Source organism: Colossoma macropomum, unplaced genomic scaffold (assembly GCF_904425465.1).
Source record: "Colossoma macropomum unplaced genomic scaffold, Colossoma_macropomum, whole genome shotgun sequence".
In the NCBI taxonomy this organism is placed as follows: Eukaryota; Metazoa; Chordata; class Actinopteri; order Characiformes; family Serrasalmidae; genus Colossoma; species Colossoma macropomum.
The window spans coordinates 16,582,061-16,599,548 of NW_023494790.1; the positions used below are offsets into that span (position 1 = coordinate 16,582,061).

At 39.9% G+C, this 17,488-nt stretch overlaps 1 protein-coding gene across 1 annotated transcript in view; it reads left to right on the plus strand.

Annotated features, from left to right (window-relative positions):
- thrab (thyroid hormone receptor alpha b) overlaps positions 1–17,488 on the plus strand; it is a 144,145-nt gene that overhangs the window by 42,580 nt on the left and 84,077 nt on the right. The window contains exon 2 of the mRNA XM_036572370.1: positions 7,700–7,774. The gene's annotated coding sequence lies outside the window, so the exon portion shown is untranslated. The remainder of the gene's footprint in view (positions 1–7,699; positions 7,775–17,488) is intronic.

The window sequence follows — 17,488 nt, forward strand, 5'->3', positions numbered from 1 at the left end:
AGTATTACCCTAATTTCTGCTGTACTTACAGCAATATGTACGATTGGTGTCAGTAGCTAGGTTTCCTTGTATTTTTGCGTATGTTAAAAAAGAGCTGGTGAAAAGAGCAAATATCAGGAAAGAGTGCCAGACTTGACACGAAAGTTTGTGCACTCACTTGAAGTCGATTATGAAATTATGTTGTAGACAAATTTGCCAAATAAGTAATACAAAATACAAATAAATACAAATACAATTTATCATATGAGTGCTCTTGAGTTTCTGTTTTTGGCCAATGAAACCTGACAGAAGGCAGCAGATTCCAGTGGACTAATAAAGAAATTAAAATGTACCTTTATCTTATCAAAAGAAAAACATTACGGTGATATTAGATGCTGTACAGACATAAGGTGTCTGCTGCTGACATTTCCTGACGCGTTGCCAGTTTTCTCTTTGTGCTGTTATGATGTAAAACATAGCCAAAAAAATCAACAAAACAGCTGTGAAAAGCTGCTCAACATTAATGATTTGTGTGTAAACTTGGTCCATATTTTTCAGAAGTCTGTTTATGAATGTGTTATGAAGAGCTGATGGAACGGAGCTCATGGAAAGTGTAATTAGTGTAATTGTTTTGTGACATATCAGTTATTCTCTTCAGTGTCAACAGCTGGGTTGAAACCTGGCTAGCTCCAGGGTTTTTTTGTTTTTCTCTTTTGTTTGTCCAAAAAAAAAAGATTTTTATTTTTCTTTATCATTTGAGCTCAGCAGCTGCTCTTTACATTGTGTACAAATGTCTTGATGAAATGCTTCAAATTTGCTTGGAATAAAATTTCTTTATATTAAAAAAAACATAGACATATTATTACACATCACAAAGACGAATGTCAGGTAGTCATTGTCAGTTGCTAAACCCCTCAGTTTTTCACCTAACAGGAGGTGGTGTGAGGTTGTATGCTCTGCTCCGCACATACATCAGCTTAGCAGCCTGGACACACGGCGAGGTCAGATGTGCAGATGATACCGCCATCGGGGCAAAAATAGCCCTGCCCTGAGCCCACTTGCATACTTGTTTAATAAAAAACAGACTGGAATATCCACACACTCACATTACTGTATGAACACGCATGCACGCACACGTACACACATGCGCACACGCACACATGCAGCCGTGCACAAAAACAGGTCTATACCCAGACAATTTAAGCACAATATCCTGATAAATAAGTGCATCGTACAGTCTACAGCCCAACAGGGCTGAAACGCCAAAGACGTGTGAGGTCAGATAGCGACACCCAGCCCCCCCAACATGGGCTGAATAACACTATAGGGATTTATTGCAGAAAACAGTAAGCTAATACTGTAGGCTTTCAACTCAATGGCTTTAGATCTGTTATCTGTCTCCAGTGAGAGGCCTTGCCAGACCTGTAATTAAAACCTGGGTCCTATTGGCAACTTGAAACTGAGGCTTTTTTCGAAAAAAGGACCCCACTTTTCCCTACATACCCCCCCTGAAAGTAGCCACCTTTGAAATTGGTGTTTTATGCACAATAAAAGCTTGTACTGTACTTTTAAAGCTTGTACTGTACTGGGAATAATTCAGCAGTTGTTACACTGAAGTGTCTGCTAGAGTGGAGCATGTTGAGCAATTATGCAATTGTAATACACAAGTTAAACCTTTGGTGCATTTTGTGGAGCACAAAGAAAGCTATTCAGATGCTGCTTAATAGACTATAGTTTGTCTGGCAACACTCTCGCTCTCAAAAACCAAGCGCCAAGAATGATTTGTTTTTTTGAATTGCGTCTCGTATCGGACGTGAGAATAAAGGGAAAAAGAAAAACCTCAGTCTTGAGTCATAGTGGTTATCCTCATTCTCTGGCTTAGTTCTCTCGCCTGCCCTGCGGACACTTCGCCTTCGCTACGCAGTGATGGACAGCCCTGTGGTTGTGCTGCTTAGAGGTGAAAAATAAAAAAAAGAACCTGGCATGTCGGCGAGCCATTACAGTTGTGAATTTCCATCTTCCACGTGTGTGGCCTTGCCGCTCACGCCGCGTATGGTGCTGATGAAGAAGAAAACCACCGACGATAACAATAATAAGGCTCAGATACGAAAGAAAGAAAGGCAATTGAATAATAGTCTTCTTTATGATCGTATAATGGCTGGGTTGTTATGGTAAAGACAGGAAAAAAATGCTCTGATGAGTTTTTTTTTCTTTATGAAGAAAGATGAGCTATAATAGCTTTTGAAATAACATTACGCTGTACTGTTGCAATGTCTGGCATTTAGATTACAGGCCTTTTGTGTGCATCTGCCAGTCAGTGCATAACTGTGCAGATTTCTAAGTGCACAAGGTTATTATGGCAGCATTTGCTGTAGCTGTTTAACTGCATTGGTTGGTGCTTTTTTGCGTGTGGAGCAGACAACCACTGGCACGCTTCTCTCTCTGAGTGTGGGAGCTGGGAGCAGGTCCTTTGAACAAACAGACAAGCTGAACTCTGACCCCAGCTAATCAGCCACAAATTAGCCATGTCAAGAGGCTGTTCTCATCCCTGCACCTCCGCTGCTCCCTACTGCTGTTTACACATGCCACAAGCCCTGATCCGCTGCCTTTGTCCCGACCCACGCGCCTTCATCATCTGTCCTCCTTCCCCTTTCAGACAGGGGTGGAAAATTATGGACAGACCCGACACCTCCCTAATCCACGGCTCCTCGCAAAGAGGCAGAACATTGTTTAAAAACTATTTATCTGGAGAATAAGTGTGTTTTTGCTTGTAAAAGCACTCTAGAATAATACATAAAGTTAAGACAGTAAAAAGTAACAATTGTTTGTTTGCAAAAAAGCTCTCTGTTGTGAAATGATCAGAAGAACACAGGTTCAGTTCCTCTTCTCCTCACAGCAGGCCAGCCACTACAGGGTTGTGTTTGATTACTTGACTGCACACCTAATTTAACTTAAAGAAGAATTATTTTGTTTTTTCTGAATTTTTCCATAATTCACTCATCGCAATGTAAAGTGAGTCATTCAGAGTGGTTTTGTGTTAAATAGTGCATTGTAGAGAAACTGACTCAGATTTCTTTACAGTCATAACAATAATAGTCATGGTGATAGAAACCAGGGGTCCCTGTGTGTAGCCATTTTACCCACTGTCCAAATGAAGATTAAGAATTTTAGATATACCACAACAAACCAGAGCAGACAAGCATTACATACCCCCAAAGGCGCACCAGGGTTGTTATAGTTAATTAGGACTATTACTAAAACGAAAACTAGCGATAACTGTATTAAAAATAAAAGTGACAGTTTTCAAAAACAAAAACTAAATCAAAACTGTGATGTCCACTGCAAAACTAATTACAATTAGAATTACTGAGAAAAACTTTAGTTATTGTTTTTCAATGTGTGAATGAGAGTTTAGAAGTGGTTGGCTGTCTTTAGGAAAACTGAAGCCAAGTGAGCTCTGACTGTCGTTACGCTTATTTTTTTTTACCTTTATCATATGCCTACCATCACAGCGTTCATCATAAGACTAAAACTAACAATGACACTATTATAAAATAATCAGAAAAAAATCTAAATTAAGACTATTAATGTACCCTTAATACCAACTAAAATTAAACTGAAATCAAAAACCGCAATGAAAGACTAAATAAAAATAAAAATTGATGAAAATTTCGAGACTGTAATAGCACTGAGATGCACACGTCTGCATCTAAACCATCTCTCATTTTAAATGAAGAATAAATTACCTTTAATATAACAGTTTTAAAGTACAGCTTTCACAAAGGTGTTACACCAGAGTTCCATGGTGGCTGCTCTTGTTTGGTGTAAAGCTACAGGTCTAAGCTTTTATATGTAATGTTCATAGCAGTAAAATAGTGGTAAATTTGAAAGATATGTGTTGTTTGGATACTATTTTGCCTTGCAATGCCCTGCATGTACCTTTCCACCCTGAATACGTTTTAAATAATACATTCTAGGCCAAAACTAGGGGTGTAACGGTACACGGAAGTCACATTTCGTTCACACCATGGTTTGGATATCATGATTCAGTATGAGTTTGGTACAATGAGAAAAGCAACAAAAACACCCCAATGCATAAAGCTAGGATTGTCTTCACAAATTTTGAAAAGATAGTAGTGGAAGTTTGTTTCCACCTAGTGTCATATAGTCACCCCGAGGTAATTAGTACAGCCAGTAGTGTGCGTCATTTGCACTTGATGGGGGAAGTCACTAATGTTAAGTAATTTGTGTGGTTGTTACAACCTCACTGCTGTGGGCAAGACAATAACAATAAGACAGTCTAGGGTTTAAGAGTTTACAACATAAAAATAAAGGAACCGCAATAACTCGCCAAATAGCCAAAAAGCTGTATTTTCTCTTTTTCTTGCCAAAAAGTTGCAACTTATTTAAAGTTTACATGAACTTATATTAAAAACAGATTCAGTCACCAGGAGATATGGTGTCAGGTTGGGCTAAGGCAAACACAAAAAAGAAAAAGACTAACCCATGAAACTTCCTGCCCTCAAGCAAAACAAAACGAAAAATAAAATACAAACTCCTTCTCTTGCTCCCTACCTGGTAAACAGGGATCAAAAATAAATGTCACCCACCCCTACAGCACCTGCAAGTCTTAGTGGATATTAATATAAACAGAAAGTTTACAAACTACGCTAGATCTACAAAATTGTGGCAACTTTTCAGTAATGTGTAGTAAAGAGTTCAAGTGAGTAAATTGGATCTTTTAAAATATTTTTTTTTGTTAAGGGGGAGTGTTACGTCCAAACTGCCGTGGCCTTCCTCAATAGCTGCCTTCCTCAACTCTCGCTCACTGTTCAAATGCTTCAAACTTCAGCCTCACAGCTGATCACGGGTCAGGAGTTATGGCTCTGCTGCAGTTATGAAGGGTTCTCTGCAGACCACTGCTGCGATGGAACTCACGCTTGTGAAATTTGGTTCCGCATTGCGCTCATCAATCGTCGCACATACCGCATATTTTCCCTACGACTGCATGCATTGAACTGTAACTTCGTACCGTGATGGTTCGGGTAACGTTACACCCCCAGCCAAAACTATTAACTGATAACTGCTATAAAACAATGTCTCAGGCGTAAGGAAGCATATTAGTAACCATTTTATATAATTACCTTCTCTTATGTTGTTTTTAGAGGCAACTCTAAACTAGATGTTTGGTTCCTATCACCACCTCGGTAAACAGTTCTGAACAGGTCCTAGTTTGCAGCATTTTACATCTAACCACTCTGAATGAATTTGCTTACATCCTGTTATCCCATTTAAATTATGCACACTTTCAGAACAATTGCTGCAACTGATTGTCTGATTGATTAGAAATTAAGCAGTTACAAATATTGGGCTACCTTCGTGCACAGAATCTCAATTTCCTCTGCTTAATCCTTTTTTGTTTAACATTGTTATAAAATGCAGATAATAGAAGGCAAAATTAAGGAGGTGAAATGCTAAAAACCTTTTAAACTTGACAGCAAAAACATTGTGGAACTATGACTATGTAACAAGGTAAACCTTGAGAGTCCAGATCACTGGCTTAGTTTTCCTTGTCCACTTGAAAGCTTTTCAGAGCTCCAGACTGCATTGAAATGCAGTATGAAAAACAAAAACTGGCAAGCATCATTTTTAATCTAGTCACTGGCGGTGACAGACGGCATCACTTTGCGCTGTTTTGCTTCAGTTGGTGCATTGAAACTGACGTACTGGCAGTGTTTGATTTAGACCTGTGAGTTATATTTAACTGTTTGTTTTGCTCAGGTCATTTGACGGCAGAAAAAAAACAACTGGCTCAGAAGATTTACCTTTAGGAGCTACTGTTCCTTAAGAATTATTTTTAGCATGCAGCTCTGCAGGCAGCAGTGCGTTTTTGGGCCAGCATTGTGATGTTTAGGTGGGGGTTGCATTGCGGTACCTCAGGTCACTAGTGCTGAAGCTTGCTGTGCAGTTCCTAGATGACACGCATATCTAGAATCTGCATGCCAATACCTGTTGCAGCTGTTGGAATTTGGCTGTGTGTCAGCTATAGAAGAATATGTGCTGCAACCACACCTCAGAAGAGAACATGGTGTATCTCAGAAAGGGGTGCAGCACTGCCTAAGAGACACATTTCCTGTGTAAACAAGCTGCTTGTTGCAGAGTTGTAAGGAGCTGTGAGCATTTTATTTTCCTTCCAGCTCTGGAGTGATGATAGCTGGCTGCAGTTAGGCTTGTATGTGTGCTTTTCACCATGTGTGTCACCAAGCCGGAAACGGCCAAATGAAGTCCGGCAGTAGCGCTGCATATTCACTTGTCAGACGCAGATGAGTGAGTGCTGTCGAGCAGTCTAATGTAAATGTAAAACCTGATAGTCTGGAAAAGTAAAATCAGATTGTACTGTAAGATTTTATGTGCAGTAATTTAATGTTAAGTTTAAATTATTGACATCAGAAAAATGGTGAATATGTCGTCATGCCCAGGTGCAGGCGCTGTGCGAAGAGGAGAAGGGGAGTGCAGGTGCAGTGTGAGTCACTGTGTGGATGGTGTTACTTGTTGTAGTTTACATACTTTGTTGTTCATATTTTCAACAGTGACTTGTTAGTTTTGGAGGCATGTGAACAAAACTGTTCACATCTCAAGCACCCCCACCATAAGAGCTGTACTATATTCTAGAGGTAGTATTATTTCTAGAGATAGATCAGATCCTCTACCAGGTGTTGGTATCAGACCAATGTCAGCTGGATTGGATATAACTTTCACTCACGTTGTGTGAAGTGATGATGTTTGCAGTGCATTTTTCCTGTGGGGTGCTTGAGTAGTTTGAGTATCATAGCCTATTTTTAGAAGCCGATACTCAAGGTTTCAATATCAGTATCAGTAGGTAAACAATGCTTGTGTGCCATCTCTAATTGTTTTCATTATCTGTATTGCACCGTTGTGTAAAGATTTCCTAAAATCACACCCTATGTATTTTTTTGTTTTTTTAAGAACTTGAATCATTCCAAAATAAACAAATCTAATCGGGAATTTGAGATTTCATAACGCATTAAATTAATTTGATGTGATGTCGGAAATGTAAACCTTTATTTATTACCTCTCAATAAAATAGTGCAGAATCTTACTAAGAAGCATTACACTCATTGTACAGTTGTATGCAAAACTTTGGACGTTCTTGGTCAAATGACATGTTTTGTTTTCTAAGTGAAAGTAAGTTAACACATCCTCTATATATATTTTTTATATATATAGATAGATAGAAATATATATATATATATATATATATATATATATATATATATATATATATATATATATATATATATATATAAAGCATGTGATTTGACCAGTGTGTTTTGACCAGGGTGTTTACAACTGTAATTATGAGTTAAAAAGCAGATGAGACTTTTTACATGTTGCTGAGCAAAATAATTAATGTCTTTGCATATCGTTGTTTGAAGCAGTCAGAGGGCAAGTTACCATGGTAATTTATTTGTTTAAGAATTAAGCTGTTGTCATGACATGGATCACCTCAAGTTGAACCCAAACTTAGCCGGCTAACGCATGTCTTCCGCTTTGTAGTGAACCCCTCTGGGGAAGAGTGTAGGGAGGAGGGGGTTGATTGTATTTGCCTATATGCTGCCTGTTTTGTTCTCCATATGCTGCAGTCTTCCTCTGCTGCCTGCGTACCCTTTCTCAACAATCCTCTGTTTATTCCTCTCAGGGCGGCAACCAGAAGTCTCCGAAAGCCAAGGCCTGAGAAAGCCATTAACCGCACACACCTCCCAGCAGGACACTGGTAGGTACCACCGCCATATTCCCCGCTCCACTCTGCCGCTGGCTTAGTGTGGTATACATGCTGCGTTTGGGTGCTGATCATAACGTTGAACCATCGGATGATTAACTAGTAAATACGACTTCACTCCGTTCAGAGACTTGTCAGAAAATATGCCCACAACGTGGAAAAAGAAAGCATGGAGATCCAGAGAATACCTGATTTTCTTTGCATAGAAATTTTGACTTATTTCACTTTTTTAATACTACAACATAGTAATCAATTCAACGTTCTTACGGTCAGTTCTTTGTTTAAAGGGGCTATATCATGGAAAACTAGATTTAATCTCTTGAAAATAAAAGAGTTTGGTGTAGTTTGTAAACGTTATTAGTTAAGAGTTATTAAGAGTTAAAACATGCTGTTCATTCCACAGTTCATACTGTCCATATGTGGAAACTATGTGGAAAAAAAAACTGCCTGTTTTGAGTTCATTGTTTAATGATGTCACAAACCAACACATTTATGTACATCTGCATATTCAGCCTACAGCAGTTTAGCCCCACCCATTCACACTGAAATTATAAAGGGTATTTTAACCTGGACTGCTTTTTGAATGAGACAAAATACATGGCAGCCAGTCAGAACAGAGGTTATTTACAGATATCAGTCTTAAAGACCTAGTGACAAAAACAGCCTGTTTAATTAGAAGAGTTAAAAATTAATACGTGTTTTTGGTCTGGAAAACCAAGAGCACTTCAGTGAAAAAAGTAGTGTAGGATAAGGGCCTGTTTGAACAGTGTAGGGTCTGGACCCTTTAAGCGCTCCTTAGACGTTTTCTGTGCTCTGTTAAACTGTAAAAATTTGAATATGTCTCTGCGTTTTCTGCTGAGAGATTTATGATGTGTGCTTCCAGTTAGTGGTTCGAGTCAGGCAAGTCCTGAGCAGGAAATAAAAAATGCACGTTGTCTGAATTCCACTGTGCGTCTCTGAGTCCAGACATACAGTAGAGTCTGCCTGAAAACCCACCCTGCTCCCTGTATAGGACCCCCTCCCCCCAGAGGCATTCAACACCAGTTCGCTGTTTTTCCCAACACATGCCGTTCTGGTTTATGTGCATTTATTGTTACTGAGCGTAATATAATCAATCAGTTGTGCCAAAATTCTTTGAAGTGTTACAGTATCCGTCACCTGGATGCTTTTGTGTTTTATGATATCTTTCTCTACTGTACTGAATTTTGACCATCCCTGCAGCTGCTCTGCTCATGTCTCGGTTTCATGTCTTTCTTTGTATCTCTCTCTTTCTTTTTCCACCCTGGTGAAGAGCGAGAGGTGTAATTGCAGTCTAATCCTGGACTTAGTCTAAGAGCACTGAGAAACAGCAGAATCAACCATGCTAGCCAAGTAGAGCTTCATACAGTTGTTGTAGGGAAAACCTCCCAGTGCCCTGATATACGTATACTGCCACACATACTCATAACAGACTCGTCAATTTCAGTAAAGCTTCATGGGCCGAGGAAAGAAAAACAAGGTAAATGAAGTAAGTCTCTTTAATGCCAAACCTCTCAGCCTGAGACCAGCAAATCCGTGCACAGTGCTTTGATGGATGTGGTAATTGGACTTCCAGGAAAATGCATGTCCTGTTCTCCGAGCTGTGCATGAGGCTTATGTTTGAGATGACCGATTGCAAAATGTCCCAGTATGTCTCAGCTCCTTTAGTTACCCTCACCAAGTCCTTGAAACCGAATGGACAAATGATGAAAGTTTTCGTAGCTCATCGGTTTTTACCAGGATTAGGCTAATCGAATTATTGTTAAACTCTTCTGATACGAGTTATTATATATATTAATTAACATCAGTCAAGTGAAAAGGAGGCTTGTTGAGTTTCTCTAAGCCACTTATCCCTGCACCACCTACACACCGGCTACTTTTGGATGAAGTTATTATGCAAACACTCTGTTTTTTGGGCAACTAAGGAGTTTTCAGAACTTTCCTTGTTACTTGTCCCTCTCTTTCTCTCTCTTCCTCCCTCTCCCTTTCTCTTTTCTCCTCCTTCCTTCTCTTTCTGTCTCTCTTTCTCCCTTTTCTCCTGCTTCCCTCTCTCTGTCTCTCTCCCTCCCCCTCCTTTTCTCTCCCCCCCCTCTTTTTGTACTCTCTCCCCCTCCCTCATTCTCCCCTCCTCGCTCTCTCTTCCTCCCTCCCTCCTTCTCTCTCGCCCCTTCTCTCCCTCCCTTTCTCCCTCTCTGTCTCTCCTATATATCCCCTCTATCTCTCATGTATCTTTCTTCTCTGTGTATCTAACACTTCCCCCTCTCTCTTCTTCCTTGCTCTTTCTTTCTCTCTCTTTCTTCCACTTTATCCCCCTCTCTCCCTCCTCTCTGGCTGTGTCCAGAAACTTTTACTATCGTTCCTGTCTTCCTCTCCCTTCCTACTGCTCCTCTCCTACCCCAGAACAATGTGGCGAAACTGAGGAGAGGAATTGAGCGGGAGGAATGGAGAGAACGAGCAGAACTTGGGGAAATGGGACACCTGACTCCTTTCAACTTCATTAAAGTCGATGCTAACTATTGATGAAATGAGCCAGTCACAACGTTCGCTTGAAAACACGCCCTCACCTACCACACAAAGCCGGCCTATTCACATGAGTGTGGTTTCCTACTCCGTGTTTTTTATTTTATTTTACACCAAGTACAAAAAACACAACACTGATTTATATAAACCCAAAGAAAACACAGAATTTTAAATTTAGAATTTTGTTGCTTTCTGTCCCTTTTTTCCTCACTCTCCTCCCTCCCTCTTTTCCTCCCTTTCTGGCCCTTTTTCTCTTCCTCCCTCTCTCTCTCTCTCTCTCTCTCTCTCTCTCTCTCTCTCTCTCTCTTTCTCTCTCTCTGTCTCTCTCAGTAATGTAATTAGTGTTATAGTATAGAATCCAGAGACAGACCTGATAGTGAGATATATTTTCCATGTAGAGAAGCAGGGGTGGGGGTGTTTTAGTGCAGAATGTAACTAAGGGGATACTTTAGAAGGTGTGTTTGTACTTGGTGGGGGCCTAAATCTGATGTTATAGCCATCAGGCTCTTTTGCTCCGGGGTACGGGGCTGTTATGGGGGAGATGTGTGTATTTGAGGAGGGGGTGGTCATAGTTTGCAGCCTGTTGCTTGGTTACAGCTGAACTTTCTTAACACCTCATAAATCTCACCTGCTGCCATACTGCTAGGACCCCTGAGCTCCCAGCATGATGAGGGAAAATAAAGTCAGCATCGGCATTGTACGTGCGAGGTGTTGCTGTTCCGTGACGCATATACTCCACACCTCCACACCCCCCCCCCACCGCAAGAACTAGACGCCGATGATCTAGCCCGTCTGGTGGGACATTACAGAGGTTACGGAGGGTAGAGGCCTAACATAGGGTGCCACGGGGGCACAGATTGCCCATAGAAGCAGGTCTTTGTGTCTCAGCTCCCTGCTGGCCCTCACGGTGCCAGAGAAATTGAGACTGTGAATGTAAGCCAGTTTTACGAGGTGTCACAGTCTCTGCCACGCCAGGCCAGAGGGCAAGTGGTGCTGCTGCTTTTGGAAACCTCTTTGTTTAGTCTGCAAAACACAGCAAAGATGACTTCCTTTAGTTACCTTACCTAACTTAAATCTTTTTTTCCTTCTTTTTTTTTAATTTGGAATAAGACTGGTGCTGGGTTGGACATTAAACAGTGATCATAAATACACAGTGCAATAAAGGTAACAGAATGCCAACCAAAACAAATAATGCATCCTGAAGGCTATACAACTTATGTTAGACATATTGTCTAACATAAGTATTTTAAGTTTGAACCACAGGTAGGGGTCTGCGTGGGAATTGTTTGAGTTTGAGTTTATCACAGAAATTGCTCATTTATTTAATCGTCCAGTATTAAATGTAGTGTAACCAGATCTTTTTTCATCATAGTTTAGTGCCTCAGCTTGAGAAATGAGAAGCTTTCCTGTGAACTTAAATGGCTTGTTTAAAGGTTCAAGCAGTAGTTTTTAAAGCAGGTTTAAAAGCCACAAGATCAAAACTGATAAAGTGGAGTTTTTGCTGTCGTTTTCTCAGCGTTGATTTTGCAGTTATTAATCTAGTCATTGTAGAATTTGTGTGGACAGTATCAATCTTCCCACAGATTATTATAATGTCTAAAAATATCTGAAGGAGAACAGGAGGATGGCAGACCTGCTTACAACATTAACACATTGAAAAGGCCATGCAAGGGAATGAGAGAGCAGCTAATAGAGCTATTTAAGGAAATAGATGAGGGCTGGTGCCCTACAGATTTGTTTTTCTGTAAAAAAAAAAAAATACATGAACACATCATACCTGAGCTGCTTCAGATAGTGGTTATTAGAATATTCTAAGGACATTACAGCATTCGTGTGGACTGAGAGTGCGTGTTGATCGTATCAGTGTATTAAACATATGCCTCTTGATCTCATTTAGGTGTGTTAGTATGGGATGTTGAGGCCTTCAGTTTCTAGGCTTGGCTAATAACCAGCACTGAAAGTAACCAAACAGCCACCTGCATGTCAACACTACTGTTGCTGTGCTTATCTCACTCACAAACCAGCGTTTGGGCACCCACCAACAGAACACTCCTCTATCATCCATCGCAGCTCTCCCGCAGCCAACGGCTGGCTGGGGTACATCTTCTAAACCTCTACTCTCTCACACTCTCTCTCTCTCTCTCTCTCTCTCTCAGTTGCAAAACTACAACCTGTACATTATTTTCTCACTCCAGTTATTATTATTCTGAAAAATTACGCTATTCTATGCTTTTTTGTGTACGTTGTGGATTTCATCAGTACTTCTAAAACAGTAGTGTTGCAGGGCCAGATGTCATCTCGTACAGAGAATACACATCTAGGAACAATTTGATGCAAGAGCTGAACAGAATCCTTCGCAAACAAGGGTATGCCTCCTCTAAAACCCACTCCCAAATAGCCTGTGTTCTTTTATGTCCTAAATACAATTAATAACACAAACAAAACAACCAGCTTATGAAACACTGTCCTCAGCTCGCTGTTTTCCCTTTCAGGAAGTATAGTGTTTATTTTTTACCACAAGTAGGGTTTTCACTGCACGTGACCCACGTCTACATGCTTAATTGAGTTTTTTAGGAGGACTTTTCAGCCATGCTTACTTGCATTACATCCATGCCTCTGTGGGCTAACAACAGGCAACAGGCAACCCTGAACAATGTTAACAAGCTCACAATCACCTCATGCTTTGAACTCTGCTTCCCACCCTAGTAGGTCAACATTCCCACTCACAGTTCGTTCAAAATTTGTCATGGTTGTATTTTTGCAAGATCACTTCTGTCCCTGTGAGACTGCAGCACAAACTGTATGTATCATAAAAAGAAAGATTTTGACCAATTACAGAAAGCGTGTAAACAATAATACATGTATACTGTAGTAACTGTATAAACTGCACAGTTTAACTGCATAAACTACATAGTTATAACCTTATTGAATGTCAGCCCTGGAATGCCATTATTTTATTTTGTTAACTTTATTAATTGTTTTATTTTTTTCATCCTGGTCTCTTTGCTTATATTTACAAATTTACAGGCATTTAATTAAAAAAAATAAATAAATGTGGCACTGCTGTTTTACTGATCCATTTTATCCATTCCAGCCTGAAAAAGCTAAATGTCATGATATGTATCTTGTGTTATAAAAATGGCTTGAAGTACCATGATGTTGTATTTTTGCCGTATCTTGCACCCATAGTGTCAGGTGTGTGAGACTTCACACTAGAATCTATTCTGTACCGTCTGCTCTCCTCTCTCTGTCTGCGGTTGCTGTTGTGAACCCTGTGATACATTCAAAACACAAACAGTTGTCATAAACACTCTTCTCTTTTCTGATCCAGTCCGTCTTTCTCAAGCCCATGCTGAACACACACTTGCCCGTGAAGCTTGACATAGTAATGGTAGTCCAAAACCTCCACCCCCCCAACACACAAACCCACACACAGAATACACAAAATGCACACACATGCTTATACAATATACACAGTAGCACACCCTCCCAAGGAAATGCTCTCGCCACATAAACCCCAACCCCCTCCCTCTCGCACACACACAAACACACACAGGCTTATTCTTAATAAACAGTAGTGCTGAAAAAGGGAAGAGTAAACTTCATACCATTTTAAAGCAGTAGTGCTGCATCTCAGGCCGGATGTGTGCGTGTTTGTGAGTCAGCAGCTCTGATTGATTGTCATCTGTGTGTTTAGAATTTTTAAAGAACTTGATTGAATTATACCAATTAGAGGTGAACAGTACGACAAAATGTTATTGTTATTGTGCTAAATTACGCCACAACATGCTTTTCTTTTTCTAAACATTGGAAAAAAAACTATTGTACTCATTACAGATGTTCACAATTTGAGTAAAGTCCTGATTCTCTGGGGTCTGAATCTGAGTCCTGAGTCCTGAGTCTCTGGGGTTTGAATCTGAGTCTTGAGTCCTAAGTCTCTGGGGTGTAAGTCCAAGTTGAGTCTTGAGTTTCTAAGGTATGAAACCGAGTCTTGACTCTCAAGTCTCTGAGTTCTGAGTCTTAGTTTTGAGTCTCTGAAATGCCAGCCTGAATTTTGAGTCTCTAGGATGTGAGTCAGAGTCTTTGGGGTGTGAGTGCAAGTTGAGTCTTGAGTCTTTGGGCTGGGAGTCCAAGTCCAGACTCTCAAGTCTTGAGTCCAGTCGAGTCTTGCATCTCTGCCTGGGCAAATCTGAATAGAGTCTCGAGTCTCTGGGGTGTGAATCTAAGTTGTTTTTCTTGAGTTGAAAGTCCAAATAGAGTTATGAGTCAGTTAAGGACTCGAGCCCTCATCTCTGGAACTGATAGTTTTTCATAGCCTTTTAAATGTGCTGCTGCTTTTTTTTAATCCAGTTGTTTACAAACTTCATAAAAAAGTGATTTGTGCCCTTTGTAGGTGGGCTGTGCAGTATGTTGTCCTTTTATTGTTATAGCCCTTGCAATGCTGATATCGCAGAAGACTCCAATATGCAGATAAACTTCTTATTTGTTTTATTATATGCTGTGATCATCCTAACGAATCACACATGCTCCAGATTAGAGTCCTGGGGGGTTTAGATAAATCAAAACATTTACATTATCCAACAAACATGACTCTTTTTGGTCAAAAATAATGCAGGCCAATCTTTAACTACATCACTGCGAGGATTCAGTAATGTGTTTTTAATATTTTGTAAGTTATATTGTAATTGCAGTATGTAGCAATCTAATCACAATATGGAGTTTTGTCCATTTTGTACAGCCTTCTATGTACTATGTCACTGTGTCAACAAAGAAAAGTTTCCTGGAATGAAATGATGATGTAGATCTCAGTACAGATGAAGATATCAGGTGCTTGTTGTCCCTTCCCTCCCTCTTCTTCTCTTCTGTATTCCCTTTCACCATCGTCAGGTCAGTGAGCCATTAGTACAGGATATCAATTATACTGTAAGTCTGTGAAAGTGAGGGCCAGTTCACTGCTCTGCCATGATTTATGTTTATTTGTGGTCCAGAAGACAAATAGGGAGCAGTTTACTTCAACCTTCTCACAGCCAGTACCAAAACGCTATTTTTGACTAAACCCTTTGCTTTCAAATGGCTTATTTACAGCAGCGGGTGTTGAATGTAAAGCGGAGTACATCTGTGTGTGCATCTGTGCGTATATATGTGTGTGTCTGCATGTATGACCAATTGTTTTTGTGGCTGCCAGGCTGGTGGGCTGTTCTTGTGTTGTTTGTGTCTGAAAAGGTTTTACAGTGTCATATTTAAATGTACATTTTAAACTAGTTTTATATTATTCATATGCTATTTCCAGTGTTCTTCATGTACATGTTATGCAGCTTTCTAAAGTGTAAAGGCTCAGTATGCTGGTTGAGAAGTGCTGTGCAGTGTTACCTGACAAACAGGAAAAAGTATGTCTGTATCACACACAGAGAGCACTAGTGAGAGCCCCATTGGACGTTCAGGCTCACCTCAAACTCAAGTTCATTGTACTATTCTGCTACTCAAAAACTGAAACTTTACTGACAGTCATTTAATAAATGTATGTCATTTGATATCTCTTCACCAAGTCACTGTTTTCTAGCTAAAAGATAGGACATGGTATTAAAAGTATGATTTAGCTAAGCTAGTAGTGTTAGCTCACAAATTAAACAACATGTTTCTTTTATTATGTTAGATATATTGCATAATATATATTATGTCAATTTGGGTGCTAACAGTTCAATGAAACACTGCTTTTATATTTTAACAGGACTTTAAAATATTACAGTTTTGCTCATATTTGTAAGTATGTATGTTACCATGTATGTGTACCAGTTAGCTGAAGTGTTAGCTCACATCTGAAGAGGTAGCCTTGGTTATTAATCCAACATGAAAAGTAATAATTCTCTTCGGGAGTTTTTGAATAATTGGACATGTTTTCAAATGTTTTTCTCTGTTTGCTGCTAATTTTTTAGCCTCTTAACACCAGTAGGATCATCTAAAAGAGTAAGTCTCCAACTCCAGCCCTGTGTGCATTTCGGCCGAGGTACATACTTTTTTTGGGTTTTTTTTCCCTCTCTGCGGTAAACTGGATACCTATTTATTAACTCCTGCTGATACCTGAGTATCAAAATTATCCGGAATGCACATCCCTAGTTAGTAAATGTCACTGATCTTCTATTAAAATGTGAGGGCTTTTGCTCATACATTTCACCTCCCCCTCCCACCACCCCCAACTATCACTGAGCAAAGCTCAGAGCTCAGAGAACTTCCCTGATATTGAGTTTCACACAAATATGGAAAATGTGCTGTGATTTCTGATTGATGTTAACTTTAATGCTGTAATAGCCACATGATGCATAGTGCACAGTGGTGCTCAGAGAAATTGACGAGTGCTGGCAGTGAGTGCATTTCTATTAAAACAGTGTTTTTTAATTTTTGTACACTGTGTTGTCCGATTGCCCTAAGTGTTGGTCAATTCTTGTTTCAAATATAGTCATATCTCTGCTGCTACAGAGCAGAAGAACAATGAAAAGCTGCTGAGCTTGGTAAACATGTCAGCTGCTCCCTGTGCTTCTTTACATATCATAACAAATCAGAAAGGGTGGCTGTGGGTGTGTAATTAAGTTGCATTTTTATTACTCTTTAGTGATCTTACATGTTACTTGGAGAGTGAGTGTTCGACGTGGGTCTGTTTTTTGCAAAAGGAAACATAATTAGTGAAAACTCCAGCCATCCTGTTACTGCTTCACTTTGGGCCAGCAGGCTGGAATCACCTCGGCACATGTTGCGCTCTTATTAGAAATGTTTAATCTTCTGAACCGCTGCTTGCAAACACAATCTGGAGATTTTCATTCACAGCACACACAGTGCGGCAGTTGAAATGTTCAGATGTCAAAAGATTTTGTCAGGGTGTGTGTGTCTGTGTGTGTGTGTGTTTGTGTGTGTGTGTGTGTTTGTGTGTGTCTGTGTGTGTGTGTGTGTGTATGTATACTGTGCATGTGTATATACAAATGTGTTCCCGTTTTCAATAGGAGTCTTACCAAAGAAGCAAAACCATCACAAAGACTTCACATGGGCTTGGAAGCAAAATACACACTAAAGTAGAAAGGAAAGATAAAGAAGAACGTGTGCTGTGTGTTCCCTGTAGCTGAGGTGACAGTGGTAATCCTGTTCATGTGCTTAGACTTGCTGTTCTTTGGATTTTTTTGG